Genomic DNA, 19,512 nt, shown 5'->3' with positions numbered 1-19,512 from the left:
TTTAATACACTAGCATGCATTATCCAGATCCCAAGAGGAAACAGAGAAATGTATTACCACTAATACTTTTTGTTTTAGCTGTCAAGTGGTAGATTTAAATTTAGAAAAAGTACAGATACAACAAGGAATGGATACAGAAATCAGGCATATAATAGGACAACTAATGACAGATGAATCTTTAAAACCTGATTTTGTTTTAATCAATGGATTATTGTATAAAATACCAACAGAGAAGAATGGTTATTCTCGTCTATACATCCCAAAAACACTATTCAGAGAAGTTTTAGAACTAACACTCTCATACAAGTTAGCAGGACATCCTGGAATCAAAAAGACAACTAGAATCCTAACCAGAAACTATTTTTGGCCCTATTGCAGTGAGGATGCCAAGAACTTTGTACAAAATTGTGTAGTTTGTAATAGAAATAAAGGTAACGTAAATCCAAAAGCTCCACTTGAAAAATACCGGTCGGAGTTGAATCCATTTCAGGTCGTATCTATGGACTTTTTAGGTCCATTTCCTACTACTGTTAGAGGGAATAAACAAATATTAGTCTTTTTAGACTATCTAACAAGATATGTAGAGATTGTACCAGTAAGAAATAGAGATGCAATTACAGTAGCAGAAGCTCTTAAGTCTAGAAATATTACGAGACATTCATGTCCACAAGTTCTTCTTTCTGATAACGCAGCAGAATTTACTAGTGAACTTTTAAGAAAATTATGTGAATTTTATGAGATAAATAAATGTCAAATCACAGCATATAAACCAAGTTCAAATGGAGCAGTCGAAAGAACAATTCGTAAGATAAAGGACATCCTGAAAACTTTAGTTAAACCTAATACAGAAGACTGGGATTTATCTTTGGAAGACGTACAGTTTACTATAAACAATACTGTAAATGAGACAGTAGGAGAATCACCACACTACTTGTTATACGGATACGAGAAGAGACTACCAAATACGTTACTAGATGATGCCACACCACCCCGACATACTTATAACTACGATGACTATATTGCCTGGAAAACTAGACGTACGTATGAAACGATCAAACAGACGAGGACTAGACTTAAGAAAGCTCAGAATGTCCAAGCAAAGTACTATGACAAAAATACAGCTAAACCAAAAATTGTAGTAGGTGCTCAGGTATATGTTCAGAATCATGTTCCAGAAGGTTTAATGGTCCTTATAGGGTATTAGAAGTGTTGAAGTTAAATAAGCTAAAGATCATAAGTGAGAGTGATCTAAAAGAAAGAATTGTTCATACCAATCATGTAAAGGTAATAAAAACAGACTCTTGGTCCAATAAGAGAATAATTGAATTATTGAAAGAAGATAAACAGGAACCAATACGAGTATAATAACAAATACAACTTAAGAAAAAGATAAATTTATGTAAAGTGTTGAACTATTAGATATAAACAATGTGTAGGCATTAAAATACCTCATGTATACAGAATATCTGATAAGGCTTATTCTTACAGATACAAACATGCAGTTCTTCTTGGTTATCATAACACTGCTTTATGTGTCATCCGAGGTGGTGATCCGGAAGAGTGCACTACTAGAGAAAACGGGATCTGTGAAATTAATCAAAGACTTGGGAATTGTGAGTATTGACATTACATCAGTGCTTGTGAATGAACTGACATTGAAAGGGAATTAAAATCATTAATTAGGAAAAGTGAAAATAACAGTGTTTTACCATTGTTGGAAAAACTAGATAATGACATAGGAAGTGTGTTAAATACCAGATCCAAACGATCCCTCTTACCTTTTATAGGAACAGCATTTAATCAACTATTTGGAGTCGCCACCGACTCTAATGTAGAAAAAGAAAGTGCCCGTATAGACAAACTGGAGAAATGGGCAGCAACAAGGGGCATTGTGTTAAATAAGATTATAAGCTCTCAAAACTTAAACAGTGAAGAATTGAAAAAAATAAAAGATTTTATTAATGATGTGAATACCAATATTACAAATTAGATTAAGGTAATTACAGATTAACAACATTTAATTACGTTTATGAACAATGTTAGAATCGTATTGCAAGACCATAAAGATCTGTTAAATGCCATTTTGTTAGCCTATAAAGGAATATTAAGTCAACATTAATTAACCTAGGGAGTTAGAGGCATAATTAGTGATTTTTGATAGAAGGACATTATACCCCTAAGGTAAAAGATATAATGGTCTATTATAATTTGATAACCACCAAGGTAGTTAAAAATAAGATTCTTCTAGTATTACCATTTAATCAAAAAGAGGCAGATGTACTGATGTCCATACATCCTTTTCCCATGTTGATAAAGGAAAACGTAATTATCTCAAATGTCAACCACATCAATTTTGCATTAGAAGAACATGGGCTAATGATGTCATTTATTACTGATGTTCAGTTAAGAGATTGTATACTTTTGAAGGATAAAGAGTATATTTGCAACCTTGACAACCTGTATGAAACTACTAATGCCTATCCTTGTGTTCAAGAAATAATTGAAAACAAAAATCAAGAGACAGTACTGTGTACACAATTATCCAAACATGATTTTGTTTCCATCCTAGTAGAACAGTCAGTTTTTGTGTTTTCACTGAATTCAGTAACAGCAACTATTAATTGCCATAATATAAGTACTGAAATTAATTTCAATAATGTCCATGCTTTTGATAAGACATGCAAGTTAGTTATTCCTAATAAATTATATTATGAACCTCATGTCTTCACAGAAATCACAATCCATAAAAATACCCCATACATGAACTACTCTAGTGAAGTTAAAGAATTTAAACTGTCTCAGTTAGAGTTAAAACAAATAAATGAGTTGGATTTAGTAGATGAATCTTTCTATTACAAAGAAAATGTTTCATCAATTTTGTCTGTATTCAATTTAGTCATAATCATTATTGTAATAATAGTGTTTGCAATTTTGGTCAAACGTGTGGTAATTTCAAATATTGAGAGGATTATAACAGAAATAAAAAGGGCCAATGAAGAGTAAAGTGATCTTACAGACATAATTTACTACTGAATTCTTTATGTATTATTATTTACATTATGTGTTAAAACAATTAACCATTTTTACAGTATAATAATTCAGTATATATGTGTATGTATGTATGTGTATCTCTTTTAATTCATGATATAATATGTGTATTTTCTACCATATATTCTTAATTTATTTTTTTTTGCATTAGTGCATTGACACAGTTTGTGCATTTTAAATATTTTTTTGAGAATTTACTTGATGGGCAATCATATAAATACGTTATTTTATTTGTGTAATTTTGCAATCATCCATTGAACTGTATTCTTTTTGTCACACTGAGGGGAGTGTGAGGTAGTGTGACCGAGTGATGTTGTGGTGTAGAATAGATAGGGAAATTAGATAGAAAAGAGAGAGAGAGAGAGAGAGAGAGAGAGAGAGAGAGAGAGAGAGAGAGAGAGAAAAGAGAAAAAGTTAGGAGAGAGAAATAAGAATAAAGAGAGAGGCAAAGAACACAGTGATAACGCCCAAAAGCTGTTGTTGTATCGTGTTATCAATACGCTGATCGAGGCAGAAACCATAAGCAGTATATGTGTTGAAACCATAAAAACAGTCGTAAAAGTGAGAAATAATGGCCTCGTGATTAAGCTAACCAATTCATGAATCAGCACAGCCTATATGCTTACAGCAGCTGGTTCTATAACCCCACCTTCTCAGGGAGGCATTTTCGTGGAAGTTCCAGGAATTTGGGGATTGGCCCAAGTGATGTACTTCTTCAACCTCCAATCAATTGTGTTTGGGAGGGGTCTTTCACACACCCTCCTAAGATCACCTCCAATCAAGTCCTCTAAGGAGAGATTTGAATCACACCCACTACAGTCCTTCCAATCAGCTACTTGAAGGGGAGGCCTTGCTGATTAATCCTTCCAATAAGGCTAGAAGGAGGTGGAGATTGCAGATAATAAGTTTTCTAGGGTTCTAGGGGTTCAACAGGCTGGAGAACGCCAGGAGAGAGGAGATCAGAACTATGTCCTTCAAGGGAGAGTATGTCTCCCCTCGCTTCAGTGTTCTCCATATAGACTGAGTCAAGAGTGATTCGTTTTCTATCACTGTAACTGGTTAAATTTTGTACTGATCCTTATAATACTATATACTAATTAAAGTGAAGAAATTACCGATCTCTTCTCTATACGCCTTTCTGAGAGATATCAATACTTAAAAATAATAAATATAAAAAGAAGATAGCACATCATCCGCGAAGCGATCTGAAGGACACCTTGAAAGAAACCAAGGTAAGAAGAGAAAGACTAAAATCCATACAAACATATAACTTCTTCTTCTTTTTTTAACGTGCTTTTTTCCCATTTTTGTATGGGGTAAGCACGATGCCTTCTTTTTGAGGGACTTTTGATTTGGCTTTGGGGTAGACCGTAGTCTCGATCGGCTGCCCTGCCTGACATTGCTTAGACCCCGGTAGCGTATGTTACATGTATCATACCAGACCCAACGCCCTTTCTCCCAGCAGTGTGAAGTTGTTGCGCGGGTAGGTCGAGAGTTCGAGACTTGTGAGATGTTTGTTATGTTTTTAGATGATGTTGTAGTGGCTTTGTTTTGTGTGTGTATTTAGTCTGTAACACCCATTTGCTTTTTTTAAGCAAACCTATCCGTTGATTACATACATAATCCCGGGGTGTCTACATGGATAGCAAAGTGTCCGCCTCTCTGATCAGTCGGCTGCGGATTTGAACCTGCGCCACAGACCTCTACGAAGTCCGAAGCTGCTGCTGTAACCGACTGTGCCATCGAGGCTCTCATACAAACATACAACAAAGAACATAAAAAGGAGAGATAATCTCAACAGTACAACAGATTAAGTTTTCACTCCATAAATTGTATAATAATGGAAAAAAATATTGAAATATGTTGGATCCCTGCCCATGTAGGGATTAAAGGAAATGAAGAGGCTGATAAAGCAGCCAAAGAAGCAGTCCACATGACAAGAGCAAATGTAGACATCCCTATTAGTGACTATATAAAATATAAAAACAATCATTGTAAGTAAATGGCAAAATATATGGAATGAAGAACCTGAAAATAATAAATTAAAACAGATAAAATCCGTTGTTGGAAAATGGAGTTTGTCATATCAAAGAGATAGACACACACAAGTTATTCTGATGTCTTCAAATAGGCCATGCTCATTTGACACATGGACACTTAATGAACAGTACATGTGGTCCTCCTCCCAAATGCCCAGATTGCAAAGTATTGATAACTGTGAAACATGTAATGTGTGAATGTTCAAAATACAACCTGCAGCGATTATCAAATTTTGGAAATAGATCAGTGAAGGAAATTTTGTCAGAATCTATTACATTTTCAGTAATACCAGTCTTAATGTTCATGAGGAGCTGTGATTTAATTGATAAAATATAAAAAGCAAATAATAGAAATACGAAAACCCTTAGGGGTCTAATGAATTTTAAAACAACTAAATTTTAAAATTTTAATAAATTTATTTTAAATATTAATATATCTTTTTAGTGTGTATATACTGAAACTTGAGTATGTATGTATTTATTGTGTGAGTGTGTTTCAGTATGAAAGCGTGTGCCTCTGTGCAGTTTTTAATTTCATTCTCATTCATTCATCACTATATCGAGTGACCAATTTGGTCCCAGTGCTAGGCTCCTAGCCTAGACCTGTCATTTCATCCAAATCCTTCGGGCCAGCCCTGTGAGAGCTGATAGTCAGCTCAGTGGTCTGGTTAAACTTTTTTAAAATAATATGAAAACATTGATTTTCTCTCATGAAAGTCAAAGTTTTCATCACATTTAGACTTACCAGTTTTAGTCAACAGTATCCTGAGTGTGGCTTGGATTCTGTGAGGTTAAAACATCTTTACAAGGGGATGTGACGTATTTCCCTGTAGCTTTAATGTTAAGAAGTTGTTTCGCATGTTAATTTCTGGAGTAGTATTGTTATGAGGGTAGCAAAGGCATCTTAATCAAAGTGGTAAGTCACACACAGTTCATGACATCTCCGTTCTGATGCCAAGGTGATCATTGTGATGAGTGCTTACAGTGGAAATAAAATGGAGGAGCATGATTATATTTGATTCTCTTCAGGAATCATTTGTTAAAGAGCTCATTTCTCAGTTGCATTTGCCTCTGTTTATTTATTGTATGAGTGTGTACCAGTATGAGAGCATGTGCCTTTGTGCAACTTTTAATTTCATTTTCATTCATTCATCACCATATCAAGTGACCTATTTGGTCCCAGTGCTAGGCTTCTAGCCTAGACCTGTCATTTCATCCAAATCCTTCGGGCCAGCCCTATGAGAGCTGATAGTTAGCTCAGTGGTCTGGTTAAACTTTTTTAATAATAATAATAATAATGTTGTTTTCTTCAGTTGTTGACGTGCCTTTCTTCTCAGTATAGTCACCTCTATGGTTTGTGCATCTGAAAGAACATCAGGTAGGAGTACCAATGCAAAAGGAAACTTGAAATATGCTGGGTGCAGGTGATACTCCTTTGGTGACTGTACATCATCATATTCAAGTATCTTTTGCAGTTTCTGCTCCAGTATACATTGTGATAGGTGAGGTCTGTCATTTCTTAGTACCATCGACAGGGGACAAGAGCACCAGACTAACAAGACTCTCCAGCATATTGAACAGTGACATTCAGAATAACCTCATTATATCACAAAACAACATCAGAAAACTCCAACAATTTTAGGTTATGATGGACTTCTAAGATTGCATTTCATTAATATGCCTAGTGTAGTCTTCTGATCTCCAGATATTTAAACGAGGAGCAAACTCACACCTGCTTTCGGAGATTTCAGGTGTATCAGGTTTATTTTCTGTTCTCTCACACTGAATTATTTATCACCTTTTCCTTCAACTTGTCTCTCTTTGTAGGCTGATTTCCCTTTGGATCCCTCTTGGGTTTATACTGTGGTCTGTTGGCTGTCCATAAGGGTTTTCTGCTTAAGATTTAGAGAAAAAGATAGACGGGATGGATGGAACCACAGTCAAGGCAGTCATCGTTTGGACCATGCCATGGGGAAGCATAAAATGTATTGACTTTACAAAGTCCAGGGTATATCTTTATCATCATCAAGACTGCAAAAAAAGTTAGAGGAAGGCTGTGACTCATGAGTCTTGATTTAAGAGGCAGTGATTGACTTTTACTGCCTCATCAAAGGATGAAAAATGAGTTATGTATCTTGTTTTAATTCTTTAGAAACTTTACCAAGGACATCAAGTTAACATCAGCTGTAAAATTTACTCATCAAGAATGGCTGTCACCAACTGTCACTTTGGGGATCAAAGCTCTTTTTAGAATGATATAGACACATGAACATCAATTTTTGTAACTATGAATGAGAATGCAGCATTATAGGGAACAGCTGGTTTCTCTCCCAGACTTGCTTAACATGTTATGTTTAGGAGGGAATGTGCATACTGTACTTTACTTTCAAGGAGAGTGAACTAGTTACACAGAAAGAGAATGCCAGGTTTGATGACAGATACAAAGCTCATGGCCAACAATGTTTTACACCATTTATTCCTTACTAGTAGGGAAAATAATGTCAGTATTAATTCAGTTTACTTTTTCATTTTACTGGTAGGGTATGAGTTTGCTAAATGATGTCTAATACCATGAGCACACCACAGAAATAATGTTTGGAACAGGGGCTCTGGTTAAGTGAGAAAACTGTCTGTGAGTTGAAGGCCTCATCAGATGACTACCACATCGTACTTGGATCTTCTAGAGAGATTGTTAAAGTTTTGTAGGATGCTTTGGTCACCTTGGTCAAACATCTGGTTATGGAATGTTTTTCTAGGAGGCTCATTAGTACTGCAGCAAAATTTGAATACTGCCATTAGGTAGTGCAGTGCTCACATCCCTGATGCCAGTTATAATGTGGGGCTACTGTATATTGATCTTTCAATTGTCTTGATTTACATTCGGAGGCTACCATGTATTTTAGGACAAGTAATCGAGACTATATATAACAGTTCAAGCCCTGGCTTAAGCTAATAAAAGTGTACCACATAATAATCTTAGGCCTATTCTTAGCTGAAAATGGTACTTGACGTCAAAGACGGACGAATCTTTATCTTGGGGTTAAGGAATGGAAAGTCGGACTCCCTCAGTTTCTTTAATGTTTCTTGGTCTTTAACAGTAGGTGGATACGTTGTGAAGGCAACTTATTCCTAGTTGTATTTCTTCAATAATTTTTCCTTCTAGAACTGGTTCTTATACTGGTTCCCTGTACAGTAATACAAAAGTTCATATAGGACAGCAATCTGTGCCAAACAGCTTGCAGTCCTTAGCCTAGGCTATACTGTACTCATGCCTAACTTAGCTGTTACACAGTACAGTTAACCTGGCTTTACAGTCATAATATAAGTGTCATTATTATGATCTCGCTTTTCGAGATCAACAGGTTCTTCAAAATAAACAAGCAATTGGGCTGTAATGACTGACGAGAGGTGACAAACAAAGGAGGGAGGAGCAGAACAAAACGAAAAAGTTACCTTAAAATTAATTTATTTACAGTAAGCTATGTACATATTTACAGTCGAGTCAGGTTCAGTTAAATTTAAAATAAAACAATGAAATGAACATTACCACAAATGAATTAAACTCTTAACAGCAGCAATAATCAAAATAAAAAAGTAAAAAAAAAGGCAGTGAACATAAAAAAAATGGCAATCATAAAGATGAGCAGCTCAACAAACATTATAAACAGACAAGCAGACAGAATTAGTAAAATATGTCTTAAATATCATTAGAGCAAAATAATAAACCCAAAATTTATATAAAATATCTTTCAGTCAGTAAATTACTTCAAAACAGAGAGCATAAATAACAGCAACACAAACATCGTGTTAAACACCCATTACTACCGCAAAACACGTACTGAAATACTCAATAACATTAAACACACAAAAATGAGCTCTTTGATTCAAAAAACATGTTACCTCAATGAAAAATAAATGCGATAACAAAGTTACTCAAAATCATTTCAAGATACACTATGATGAAGTTACATCACCAGACGAACTCAATAGAGCCGTCGAAACAGCCCCAGGCTGCTTTACAGGAACACTGTAGGACAACTCCGACAGAGTTGAAACGACAACCATCTCGTCCTCAAGCACAGTGCTGACGTCCTCCTCTAGTACTGACGACCACGACAGAGCTGACACGGCAACCATCTCGTCCTCCATGAAACGTACTGACATCCTCCTCCATTTACGATGACCATGACAGAGCCGACACGGCAACCATCTCATCATCCAAGAAATGTACTGACGTCCTCCTCCAGTTACGACGACCATGACAGAGCCGACACGGCAACCATCTCGTCATCCAAGAAACGTACTGACGTCCTCCTCCAGTTACGACGACCATGACAGAGCTGACACGGCAACCATCTCGTCTTCAAGAAACTCTCCGCTGCTCTGCTGCCAGGACCTGACTCGCAGGTATGGATACCTGCTGCTGCTACTCCAGCTGGCTTGCTGCTACCCTCAACCTGACTCGTTGCTGCCTACAACCTGACTTGTTGCTGTTACGAACCTGACTGACACTGACGCCATCCACGACAGACGTCAACTCACCAGCAATTAAAAAAAAAAAAACAAAGGAGGCAACAATCCACTAAGGGAACAATCGACAAACGATTGTTCCTAACACCTCCCCACCTAACAGAAAAAAAAAAATTTACAATAAAAATTTTTTTTTTACAAACAAAAACTCTCCCCCGATGCTGCCACACCCCCGCCAGCCAAAACAGAACCAATCCTGGCAAGGTCGCCAATATTATGATCTCGCTTTTCGAGATCAACAGGTTCTTCAAAATAAACAAGCAATTGGGCTGTAATGACTGACGAGAGGTGACAAACAAAGGAGGAGGAGCAGAACAAAACAAAAAAGTTACCTTAAAATTAATTTATTTACAAATAAGCTATGTACATATTTACAGTCGAGTCAGGTTCAGTTAAATTTAAAATAAAACAATGAAATGAACATTACCACAAATGAATTAAACTCTTAACAGCAGCAATAATCAAAATAAAAAGTAAAAAAAAGGCAGTGAACATAAAAAAATGGCAATCATAAAGATGAGCAGCTCAACAAACATTATAAACAGACAAGCAGACAGAATTAGTAAAATATGTCTTAAACATCATTAGAGCAAAATAATAACCCAAAATTTATATAAAATATCTTTCAGTCAGTAAATTACTTCAAAACAGAGAGCATAAATAAAACACAAACATCGTGTTAAACACCCATTACTCCCAGCAAACACGTATGAAATACTCAATAACATTAAACACACAAAAATGAGCTCTTAACTCAATAAACATGTTACCTCAATGAACAATAAATGCGATAACAAGGTTACTCAAAATCATTTCAAGATACACTATGATGAAGTTACATCATCAGACGAACTCAATAGAGCCGTCGAAACAGCCCCAAGCTGCTTTACAGGAACACTGCAGGACAACTCCGACAGAGTTGAAACGACAACCATCTCGTCCTCAAGCACAGTGCTGACTTCCTCCTCCAGTACTGACGACCATGACAGAGCCGACACGGCAACCATCTCGCCCTCCATGAAACGTACTGACGTCTTCCTCCATTTACGATGACCATGACAGAGCCGACACGGCAACCATCTCGTCATCCAAGAAACGTACTGACGTCCTCCTCCAGTTACGACGACCATGACAGAGCCGACACGGCAACCATCTCGTCTTCAAGAAACTCTCCGCTGCTCTGCTGCCAGGACCTGACTCGCAGGTACGGATACCTGCTGCTGCTACTCCAGCTGGCTTGCTGCTACCCTCAACCTGACTCGTTGCTGCTACGAACCTGACTTGTTGCTGTTACGAACCTGACTGACGCTGTCAAGCACTCCACGACAGACGTCAACTCACCAGCACGAAAAAAACACAAATAAAGGAGGCAACAATCCACTAAGGGAACAATCGACAAACGATTGTTCCTAACACCTCCCCACCTAACAGAAAAAAAAATTTACAATAAAATTTTTTTTTTTACAAACAAAAAAAACTCTCCCCAATGCTGCCACAACCCCGCCAGCCAAAACAGAACCGATCCTGGCAAGGTCGCCAATATTATGATCTCGCTTTTCGAGATCAACAGGTTCTTCAAAATAAACAAGCAATTGGGCTGTAATGACTGACGAGAGGTGACAAACAAAGGAGGGAGGAGCAGAACAAAACAAAAAAGTTACCTTAAAATTAATTTATTTACAGTAAGCTATGTACATATTTACAGTCGAGTCAGGTTCAGTTAAATTTAAAATAATACAATGAAATGAACATTACCACAAATGAATTAAACTCTTAGCAGCAGCAATAATCAAAATAAAAAAGTCAAAAAAAGGCAGTGAACATAAAAAAAAATGGCAATCATAAAGATGAGCAGCTCAACAAACATTATAAACAGACAAGCAGACAGAATTAGTAAAATATGTCTTAAACATCATTAGAGCAAAATAATAAACCCAAAATTTATATAAAATATCTTTCAGTCAGTAAATTACTTCAAAACAGAGAGCATAAATAACAGCAACACAAACATCGTGTTAAACACCCATTACTCCCGCAAAACACGTACTGAAATACTCAATAACATTAAACACACAAAAATGAGCTCTTTGACTCAATAAACATGTTACCTCCAATGAACAATAAATGCGATAACAAGGTTACTCAAAATCATTTCAAGATACACTATGATGAAGTTACATCATCAGACGAACTCAATAGAGCCGTCGAAACAGCCCCAGGCTGCTTTACAGGAACACCGCAGGACAACTCTGACAGAGTCGAAACGACAACCATCTCGTCCTCAAGCACAGTGCTGATGTCCTCCTCCAGTACTGACGACCATGACAGAGCCGACACGGCAACCATCTCGTCCTCCATGAAACGTACTGACGTCCTCCTCCATTTACGATGACCATGACAGAGCCGACACGGCAACCATCTTGTCATCCAAGAAACGTACTGACGTCCTCCTCCAGTTACGACGACCATGACAGAGCCGACATGGCAACCATCTCGTCTTCAAGAAACTCTCCGCTGCTCTGCTGCCAGGACCTGACTCGCAGGTATGGATACCTGCTGCTGCTACTCCAGCTGGCTTGCTGCTACTACTCCAGCTGGCTTGCTGCTACCCTCAACCTGACTCGTTGCTGCTACGAACCTGACTTGTTGCTGTTACGAACCTGACTGACGCTGTCAAGCACTCCACGACAGACGTCAACTCACCAGCATGAAAAAAACACAAATAAAGGAGGCAACAATCCACTAAGGGAACAATCGACAAACGATTGTTCCTAACAGTCATTTGACTCAAGAATTGACATTTTCATAATCTTATGGAAGAATATCGCACATCTTAGCCTACGGTTGGTGGTACAATTGCAACCATGTACAAGCTCAACATGGTGCAACTTATGTAACATTACCATAATTCTTGGTAATTTGCCATTACATCAAGGTAAAATTACAAAAGAACACTAGCAAGTGTTATGGCAACATGTACATTATAAACTAAGACAAGTGCATACCTTTTACAAGGGAGAAATATGGCATTTCAAATCAAAAACAAGGGGAGCTACATTCCTTGTTGTGCACGTCTGGAACAGTGTGGTTTGGGCTTACGCAACTATGCACTTAGTTACATTTACGCACTTTCGTACACGCTCTCGATCATAGACAACCTCAACTTTGAGTGGTTAACTCAATGTCTTGATAAGATGAAAACCAATTCGTTTTTCCAGTCCACCAGTTATGAAGGGTGTTGCCATTAATTTGAATGAAGGATTTCCATCATTACACTGTATCGCTGATTGGAGGCAGATGTCTTGTCAATAAGGATGTGATCCTTTGTGCAGGATTCACTTTTTGAGAGGACTCTTGCGCAGTCTATGGATTTTCACTTTGTCACTAAGAAAAGAACAGTAGCCACTAATACATGCATCTTTAATTCCAGTGTACACAGTGAAAATGTTTATAACTGATGGTAGATATGTAACTGCCAAGAAGTCTGACAGCAGTAGACTTTGTTTTTTGGCCATTAATTTTTCTGATTCCTTGTTAAACATCCAGTTGCTATTAGAGATGAAGAAGCATGGAATTGGCGGCACAAATTACTGCATAACGTAAATTCTCTTTGACAGCTATAACATCACCCTTACAGCAAACTTTGTCTGATGTCAGTACATCCAGATCACTTTGGTTAGGGAAGTAATTATCCTCGTAAAAAAGCACACTGCTTTGGTGGTCACTCTGTTGTTCCAAAAGTGACAAAGATGGAGGCTTATCATAAATTATAGTCCCTTCAGCAAGCTCACACACAGTTGATGATGATTAGTTTGGAGTCTGTGGATTCCATTCTCAGTGCAGCCAGGTAAGGGGACTTCTTGTCTTCCATTAACACTGTCATCATGGAATCATCTCCTGGGACTTGTCATGAGAAGTGTGCTGATATATTTTAGATATATTTTGGGTCACTAACTGGCCTCTTTCTTGCACCGCAGACATATACCCAAGTAATAGCACCACAGGCCTGTTCTTAAGTCAAAGTACATGTGAAGATAAGATCCCATTCCTAAGTAGATGGATGACTTGTTACTGGTGACTCCTTTCACAGTTTGTAAGATTAAGTACAGATTTCATGTGCAAAGAATGTACACACTACTACTTCAGTACTGGGTAGTGCAAGGTACCCAATATTTCTAAAGGAGCCAAAAATTCAGGGAGTTACACAGAACAACCAAAGCGGTAGAAAGTACATCGTAGGGGTTTTTCTTGGACACAATTGGTGCAGTATGATGGGACAGATTTGGAGGTTATTAAATAAAACTCTGACTTTCCCTAACCTAATTTATTCCCTTAACCTACAGAATTGTAACTTAGCCTGATTTATCACTCTTAACACTACAACGACCATCAAAAAAGAACCTGCCTGAAATTCATCAACCTTAATCTGCCACGACCACCTAAAAGAACCAAGCCTACTTCATAAATCTTAATCTACAACGACCACTAAACATCACTATAGTTCATCAAAACTTATCCTAACTTCAGTCTTAATACCATAGTTTTCTTCCCCAACTATCAAAAAACCTTAACCTATTAAGTCTTGCTGTTGGTAAACCAGGAAAGCCAATGTTGTATTCTTTACTACATAGTTCTGTCAACATCAACTTCTTCAGTAACCTTTTTCACTTCCTTGATTCACCTCAAACTTCTCACTCTACTCTTTTTCTGTCTCCCTCTTTGAGGTGATTTCTCCTTTTCCACACACTATACTGTACTTAAGGCTTCCAACTGAGCCGAGAGCCCATAAACTTTTTATGAACAACTCAACAGTGGCCTGACCAAGTGCTTTTGTCTTTGCAATCTGGCATAGTTTTCTGTTTCTTCTGTCCAAGCATAACACTTCCTCGCAGAAACTGAATCTGAGTATAAAAGCTGATTTGAACCACAGGTGAGCCATCGGAAAATTATTATCTCATCCTCTTACTCCTTCAGTGCTTTTCGATTACAATGGCTAAAGAAGTGACGTTCCATAGACATAATCAGTTGGTTTCGGCCTCTCCAGCTGTTAGTCAGATTTGGTAATTTCAAAATGAAGCCTATAACAGCTTCAAGCTCACATGGATAAGGTGAAGGGGAGTGGGGTCTGTCTTACACTATCTCGCTCAAGCAAACTGCAAGTAAAAAAAAAAAAAAAAAAATTTACATTAAACATTCACAACAAAACACACAAAAAAATCACAGCAGCAAAAATAGAAAATTCGATCACACAAATCACAATTTTTGAAATTAAATTGTATTTTTCCTAACTATTCAAACCCGAGGTCCTTTAAATTAGGAATTGCTTACGGTTAAGCTGGACACGGCTGTTAAACTCTTGAACAAGGTGGTTAGGCAGTAACTACCACCAGGTAGGCGGGAATACCAGCCTGCCTGGATGGAAACACTCCAGTTTGCCTTTCGGTCCAGGTTCAGATTGAGGGGTGACATGAGGCGGGCATAAAATGTAATGTAAAGGACCTCAGGTTTGTATAGTTAGGAAAAATACAATTTCCTTTCAAAAAAGGTGATTTGTTCCTACACGATATACAAACCACAGTCCTTTACATTAGGGAGACTCACTGGTTGGAGGGAGGAATCTGAGTGAATCTCTTGAACTGACTGGAGTTCTGTGTACCTGGGCTATATTCCTTCTGGATGAAAGAGCGAGGAGGAGCACCATGCCTCTGACATATTGATCGGAGTGTAGGAACTGCAGGATCAAATGTCAGATGCTGGACCTTTTCTCATGAGTGAGGAAACGTAACTCATACTAAATAGGCTGGAAGAATTTTAGAGTCGGAGGCAGTAAGGAAAACCCGAGATAGGGTTTCCCTTATTGCCAGTCTCTCCTTCCTCCCCTTGGTAGAGGAAGGAGCGGAATTGCTTCTATGATTCTAGAAGAAAAATAGAACGGGTGCTCGATGTGTAGTCTTACCGCATCAGACACCAGATCCAGCAAGTATTGGTTCAAGTCTAATTATTCTCATCCCGAAGGAGGAGAAGTAGGAGGACGGGGAAGGAGGAGGAAGAGAGGCCAGTCACTCTCGGTATCCTTCTCATTTCCAAAACCAACACCTTAGGCGAGATGCTACCATAGTACATTCACATCAGCCGTGCATTTGGTGCCTAGTGCCGTCCCTTATGACGCTCCTGATTGGCTAGTGGTCAGCCAGTCACAGCACTGGAAAATGGCCAGTGTGCAGTCTCTCTCAAAACTCCGGAGTGTGAACTCTCCGCTCCGAGACCTGAGGAACATGTCTTGAAAGAGTTATAACTTTCATTACACCTCAGTTTTACCCAAAGAATAGTAGTGTTTCCCAATTTCATCACTAAACACGTCAAGCCAATGGTTGAAGGATTATAATGATATATGAATTATTTACTTCAATAAACTTAATGGTAAGATATTTGGTAGTGAAATAAACAAGAAATTTTTAAAGATAAAATGTATTCTTTCATTCCTTACATGGCATCGCAGTGCAATTATCATATATCATCTTGTGTCTCATAAAATTTCGTAGCTTAAATGTCATGGATGGCAATGCTACCTAAAAAGTATAGGTAGGGCTATCAATCAATATGAAAATAACAAGCAAGCGATTAAGAATATTGAAATGTGCGGGGATGCACGCAGACTATAGCCTATCCCAGGCAACCAGCCAGCTCCTTGCACATTCCTTACTTCTAGTGGAATCTCTTGCTTTCGCTTGTTGTTATTTGGGGCCATGCTTGAATGACGCTTGTAAGTCAGATCTTGCATTCTAGTTCAATAAACGAGCCTAGGATTATATAATGACTCGTCTATGGCCGTCTTCAATCAGCTACACTACTAATATTGTGAGCCTCCTCGCCCCCCTAAAAAAAAGTTACATACACATACCATACTTTTCTATGTATTTATGTAGTGTATAATTACTAATTTTAATTGTTTTCCGTATCGCGGCCCCTGATAGGGCGCTACCATAGGCCTACTGTCAAGTGCAGCTGGTCGCACCCGTGTAGAGAAGTTACCTCTTTATTCGGACGGCCATAGACGAGTCATTACATAATCCTAGGCTTGTTTATTGAACTAGAATGCAAGATCTGACATACAAACGTCATTCAAGCATGGCCCCAAATAACAACAAGCGAAAGCAAGAGATTACTCTAGAAGTAAGGAATGTGTAAGGAGCCGGCTGGTTGCCCAGGATAGGCTATAGTCTGCGTGCATCCCTGCACATTTCAATATTCTTAATCGCTTGCTTGTTATTTTCATATTGATTGATAGCCCTACCTATACTTTTTAGGTAGCATTGCCATCCATGACATTTAAGCTACGAAATTTTATGAGACACAAGATGATAAATGATAATTGCACTGCGATGCCATGTAAGGAATGAAAGTATGCATTTTATCTTTAAAAATTTCTTGTTTATTTCACTACCAAATATTTTACCATTAAGTTTATTGAAGTAAATAATTCATATATTATTATAATCCTTCAACCATTGACTTGACGTGTTTATTGATGAAATTGGGAAACACTACTATTCTTTGGGTAAAACTGAGGTGTAATGAAAGTTATAACTTTTGAAAGAGATTCCTCAAGTCTCGGAGCGGAGATGTTCACACTCCGGAGCTTTGAGAGAGACTGCACACGGGCCATTTTCCAGTGCTGTGATTGGCTGACCACTAGACAATCAGGAGCGTCGTAAGGGATGGCGCTAGGCATCAAATGCACGGCTGATGTGAGTGTACTATAGTCCTCTTGAAGGAGCCAGGTAAGAAAACACAACTTGTTGAGTAGCCACCACAGGGCCAAGGAAAAAAGGAAGACAAGAGTGTGGTCTATGAGACCACATCTTGCTTCCAGACCAACAGAAACTTCCAGAATGTGAGGGATGGACCAAGCCATTGACTTCGTGAGCTCTTGGGTGGAAAGTACCGGTATCGTTGTCGCCAGCTGTCGAGTACCTCCTTCAATCGCTTCACGAAGCCAGGAGAAAGATGTGTCCTTAGGCACTTCTTCCTTGGGAGAGATAGTACTAGCGAAAACGTCGACGACATCCAGGTTAGGAATGTCGAGCCTTTTCAGAAAGTACCACACCTCCCTAATAGGAGAAAGTAACGACTGATCTGGATCATCGATACAAAGTCCAAGGAGGAGGGGAACAAGAAGAACTCAACCTGACAATAGATGTAGTCAAGGCATTGATCCCCTTCACCTGTTCTTCCATCTTCTATGCCGAGGCCGGAGCGGGATGAGAGATGGTCCTAAGAGGGCACATCTCTATCCGACGACTCTCGTAAGGGTGCATGCAGAGCATGGGACAGGAACCCTAAACGAGAGTCACATTGTAGTGACTCAAATTTTTGTAAAGAATTTTCAGGAATTTTTTTGTGTGATTTTTTATTTTTGTTGCTAATGTGTTAATATTTCCTTCCACTACTAACTGTTATTTGTTTCTTCCCCACAGATGTAGAAGCTTGCCATTCAGGTAAGCTTCTTGAAGGCGAGCTTTGTAAGTGATTTTCCTAATTAATTGCTTGACTGAGAGCTTCCCAAGAGTAACCAATAATCTTTAAACATAGGGCATATGAGAACAAATTAATGGTGCCCGAAACATTGTTCCATAATAAAGTGAATGAACCTTTAGACAAACTTTAGAAATGTTTGTCTTACAGTGAGATGCTTGTGAATAGACATTTTAGTGAAGATTGTAGCAGTGATTGAATTAATTCTCATTGTTATATTTTGTACCCCATTGTTTATTTTGATTGAGTATATCAAATGTTCTAGATAAATGCTCATTAACTTTTGTCTTTTGTAGAATAAAGAACTTCCTTTTTACCGAAGGATTTCACTGGTATAATAATCTGCCCCTATATTAAAATAAGTTTTTGTAGAGAAAATACATTTCTTTTCCACTTTAATATTCATGGCATAACTACCACAATAGCAAACCACATTTTACCTGAGATTAAGGCAATTCTCTCCACCAAGACCAAACAAACCTTGTTTGTGAGCATACTCAAAGAATTCTAGAGGATTCTTGGACCGGCTTAATCCAGAATATTGGGGCTTTCCAAGCTGGTGCCCAGCATGCTGAAAAAGTGATGGGATGCAGTGACCAAAAGAACCTGTAGGGTCTAGGCAACAGCACCCCCGTTACAACATGCCACCCAGGAAACAGTTCCCTGGGACAGCAAGACCGAAGCAGCTTCTCATCCGTAGCTAAATCTCAACTGAGGAGAAGAAGGCTACTTCACATAGAAGACTAGGTCGCAAGGGCCTACGTTCTTCACATATGAAAGGGAGAGAAGCAACCCTCGGCGGAGGTCCAGACTTGGAGAGCAACTCTGACCCAAGAAGAAGTTCCGTCAACGGCACCCACCAACGAAGATGGATCCAGTCCCTGGGACAGTGTTGCAGAGGACTTCAAGAGATATCCAGCTATATCCATTGCTGCTCGGCGAGAAAGCCTATGCTTGCAAGGAAAGCTGGAAAGTCTCCCAGTCCTGAACACACAGGGATGTACTGCCTGAAGAACCGCTTATTTTGTAGCTGCTACAGGAGGTTGGGTCAGGCAGAACTCTTCTCGATGCCTCGGAAGCAGAGCTATCAGGTCGGGTGAAAGGCGAAGTTTTCCTGCATTTGTCCGTAACTCTGCGTGAGCAATGCTTGTGAACCCCTAGCAAAACAGACAAATACAGAGGGAAAAACTTAGATGTTGATTTTTCCCAAAAAGACAGCATGCCTCACCGTAGCGGCCCCTGGGTCTGGTTAAAGTTAAGTATACCTTAGTTTTACCAGACCACTGAGCTGATTAACAGCTCTCCTAGGGCTGGCCTGAAGGATTAGACTTATTTTACGGGGCTAAGAACCAATTGGTTA

At 38.5% G+C, this 19,512-nt stretch overlaps 1 long non-coding RNA gene across 1 annotated transcript in view; it reads left to right on the top strand.

Moving 5' to 3' along the window:
* Positions 1 to 18,476, top strand: part of LOC136847048 (uncharacterized) — a 75,722-nt gene extending 57,246 nt beyond the window's left edge. Inside the window, exon 2 of the long non-coding RNA XR_010855599.1 lies at positions 18,095 to 18,476. This is a non-coding gene — a long non-coding RNA (uncharacterized lncRNA). The remainder of the gene's footprint in view (positions 1 to 18,094) is intronic.
* The last annotated feature ends 1,036 nt before the right edge of the window (positions 18,477 to 19,512 follow it).

The sequence above is a fragment of the Macrobrachium rosenbergii genome, chromosome 16 (genome assembly GCF_040412425.1).
Source record: "Macrobrachium rosenbergii isolate ZJJX-2024 chromosome 16, ASM4041242v1, whole genome shotgun sequence".
NCBI lineage: Eukaryota > Metazoa > Arthropoda > Malacostraca > Decapoda > Palaemonidae > Macrobrachium > Macrobrachium rosenbergii.
Note: the sequence above shows the minus strand (reverse complement) of the source record. Positions and strands in the feature narration are given on the sequence as shown.